Source organism: Carlito syrichta, unplaced genomic scaffold, assembly GCF_000164805.1.
Source record: "Carlito syrichta isolate Samal-C Ts95f unplaced genomic scaffold, Tarsius_syrichta-2.0.1 Scaffold309739, whole genome shotgun sequence".
NCBI classification, from domain to species: domain Eukaryota; kingdom Metazoa; phylum Chordata; class Mammalia; order Primates; family Tarsiidae; genus Carlito; species Carlito syrichta.
In genome coordinates, this window is record NW_007253835.1 from 661108 (window position 1) to 664940 (window position 3833).

At 43.7% G+C, this 3833-nt stretch overlaps 1 protein-coding gene across 4 annotated transcripts in view; it reads left to right on the forward strand.

Annotated features, from left to right (window-relative positions):
* ZFP1 (ZFP1 zinc finger protein) overlaps positions 1 to 3833 on the forward strand; it is a 30328-nt gene that overhangs the window by 3957 nt on the left and 22538 nt on the right. The window lies entirely within an intron of this gene.

A 3833-nucleotide genomic window follows, 5' to 3' on the forward strand; every position in this document is an offset into this window, starting at 1 on the left:
CCCGCGGGCTCAGGCAATCCACTCATTTCAGCCTCCCAAAGGCGCGGGATTACAGGCTGAGCCACCGAGCCCGGCTGTAGGTTCATTGTTACTTATTGTGCAATAGTAATTTGTTTGGTGTCTTCCACCTGGTGTTTTCCTGTTGAAGCAGACAATTCAGTCTGGTTTTCTTCTTCCCACATTAGTAATATGTAATTTATTATCCAGTCTATGCACCACTGTAAAAGCACTTTACACATTCTCTTTCTATGTAATGCCAGTTGATTTTCTTTTTACATATATCTCAGCATATATTCCATCTCTTTATTTTCTTTTCTGTGCAATTTCAATGGAAAACTTCAAGAAAATATACATTTTTGAAAACTTTGTGCTGGCATAACTTTGTCCTATATAATCACCAGCAATCTCTTATGCTCCTGAGAGGGGACATCTGAGTGCAAAGAGTTAATGTAGCTAAGTTATGTTTTGTATTTAAGACAAACTGCTTATAGAAGCACATACTTTGGTCTTGCTTTTATAATTCCATTCAACCTCTGCCGTTTAATTGGTGTGTTTATACCAATTATTGTACAGTTAGATTAAAATCTATCTTAGCCGGGCTCGGTGGCTCAGCCTGTAATCCTGAGCCTTTGGGAGGCTGAGGTGGAGTGGATTGCCTGAACCCGAGTGTTCGAGACCCGCCTGGGCAGGTGAGACCTCATCTCTACAATATAAATAAAATAAAAAAATTAGCTGGGCGTGGTAGCACGCGCCTGTAATTCCGGCTACTCGGAAGGCTGAAGCGGAAGGATCGCCGGAGCCCAGCAGGTCGAGGCTGTGGTGGCCAGGAGCGGCCACTGAACTCCAGTCTGGGCAACAGAGTGAGACTCCAACACAAAAAAAAAAAGTCTACCATCTTACTAGTTTTCTTCCTTGTCTCTTCTGCTCTTTGTTTCCTACTTTCCTTGTTTTCTACCTACTTTTGGCTTAGATGGGTACTTTTTATGGTTACATTTTATATCTACTTCTTGCTTATTGTATATGTGTAAAAATTTTACAAAGTTTTTAGTGGTTACCCTAGAGTTTACAATAAATATCTTGTGTTAATCATAGTGGATCTTTGAAGATGATCATACTGTTTTATGTATGTATACTTACAGCAGTACACTCCCAATTTCATTCTCCTATCTTTTGTGCTATTGTTGTCATACATTTTACTTTTATATATGCTGTAAACTCAAATAATTCTATTTTTTCTGCTTTTAATAATCTTTTTTATTATTATTTTTTGAGTTGGAGTCTCACTCTGTCGCCTAGGCTGGAGTGCAATGGCACACTCACGGCCACCCCAGCATCGACCTGCTGGGCTCTGGTGATCCTTCTACCTCAGCCTTCCAAGTAGCCAGAACTACAGGTGCATGCTACAGTACCCAGCTGGTTTTTATTTTTTTTATTGTAGAGAAGAGGTCTCGCTAAGTTGCCAGAGCTGGTTTTGAACCCCCGGGCTCAGGCATTCCACTCGCCTTGGCCTCCCAAAGGGCTGGGATTACAGACTGAGCCACCAAGCCAGGCCATCTTTTTACTGCTTTTAATCACTCTATAAGATTCTTAAAAGTGGCCAGGTGCAGTGGCTCACGCCTATAATCCTAGCACTTTGGGAGGCCAAGGTGAGAGGATTGCCTGAGCCCACAGGTTCGAGACCAGCCCAGGCAACTTGGTGAGACTTTATCACTACAACACATAAAAAAATTAGCCGGGGCTTGGTGGCTCAACCTGTAATCCCATGCCTTGGGAGGCTGAGGTGAGTGGATTGCCTGGACCCGTGGGTTTGAGACTCGCCTGGGCAACTTGGCAAGACCTCATCTCTACAATAAATCAAAAAATTAGCTGGGCGCGGTAGCGCGTGCCTGTACTCCAGCCTGGGTGACAAAGAATGAGACTCCAACTCAAAAAAAAGGACAGTAAAAAGTATTGATTATATTAATTTTAGCCATCTCAGAGATTTTTATTTTTTTGTGTAGACCCAGGTTTCTGTCTGATACCATATTTCTTCTATCCAAATCGCTTTTTTTTTTTTTTTTTTTGAGTTGGAGTCTCACTCTATTGCCCAAGCTGGAGTGTAGTGGCACACTCACAGCCACTGCAACCTTGACTTGCTGGGCTCAGGTGATTCTTCTGCCTCAGCCTTCCAAGTAGCTGGAACTACAGGGATGCGCCACGGTGCCTGGCTAATTTTTTTATTTTTATTTTTTTGATTTATTGTAGAGGTAAGGTCTCACCAAGTTGCCTTGGCTGGTCTCAAACTGGTGGGCTCAGTCAGTCCTCTTACCTTGGCCTCCCAAAGTGTTGGAATCATAGACATGAGCCACCATGCTCTGCCCAAATAAATTTTTTAAACTTTTTTTCATAATAAAACACTTTTTATGAATTCTGTTTTTGTTTGAAAAGGTTTTTATTTCATTTTAATTTTTGAAATTTATTTTGCTAAATATAGAATTCTGGGTTGATTGGTTTTTTGCCTTATTTATTGTTTTTCTTTTTTTTTTTTTGAGTTGGAGTCTCACTCTGTCGCCCAGAATGGAGTGCAGTGGCCGCTCCTGGTCACCGCAGCCTCGACCTGCTGGGCTCCGGTGATCCTTCCGCCTCAGCCTTCCAAGTAGCTGGAACTACAGGTGCGTGCTACTACGCCCGGCTAATTTTTTGATTTATTGTAGAGATGAGGTCTCGCCAAGTTGCCCAGGCGGGTCTCAAACCCACGGGCTCAGGCAGTCCACTCACCTCAGCCTCCCAAAGTGCTGGGATTACAGGCTGAGCCACCGAGCCCGGCCTTTTTCTTTTTTGAGTTGGAGTCTCACTCTGTCGCCCAGACTGGAGTGCAGTGGCCGCTCCGGGCCACCGCAGCCTCGACCTGCTGGGCCCTGGCAATCCTTTCGCCCCAGCCTTCTGAGTAGCCAGAATTACAGACGTGCACTACCACACCCGGCTAATTTTTTGATTTTATTGTAGAGATGAGGTCTTGCCTGCCCACGTGGGTCTCAAACCTGCGGGCTCGGGCAATCCACTCACCTTAGCCTCCCAAAGGCGCAGGATTGCAGGCTGAGCCACCGAGCCCGGCTGTTTTTCTTAAATAATTTTAAGGAGGTCATTAAGTTGTCTTCTGGCTTGCATGGTTTCTGAAGATAAGAAGACTGTGATTCTTACTCTTGGTTCTTCTTTATTTAACATGTCTTTTCCCCCTCTGACTACTTTGAAAAAACTTTCTTTTAATCTTTGTTTTTAGTTTGTTGTTGTTGTTGTTGTTGTTTTTGAGTTGGAGTCTCACTCCTTGCCCAGACTGGAGTGCAATGTTTTTTTTGTTTGCTTGTTTTGAGTTGGAGTCTCACACTGTCACTCAGGCTGGAGTGCCGTGGCACGCTCATGGCCACTGCAGCCTCAACTTGCTGGGCTCAGGTTATTCTTCCACATCAGCCTTTCAAGCAGCCGGAACTATAGGTGTGCACCACCATGCCTGACTAATTTTTTGACTTACTGTAGAGATGAGGTCTTGCCAAGTTGCCCAGGCTGGTGTTGAACCTGTGGACTCAGGCAATTCTTTCACCCAAAGTGCTGGGATTATAGGCGTGAGCCACTGCGCCCAGCCGGTTTTGGTTTATTTTTGGCATTTATCCTGTTTGGATAGATGATCTGAGTTTCTTGGATACTCGTGGGTTTATTCATTATTTTCGGAAAATTCTTGGTCATTATGTCTCCAAATACTTCTTTTTTCCTTTTGAAATTTTAGTTACCTACTTGTTAGACAATTTGATGTTGTCCCACAGCTCTTGGACGCTTTTTTTTTTTTTTTTTGTTGGGGT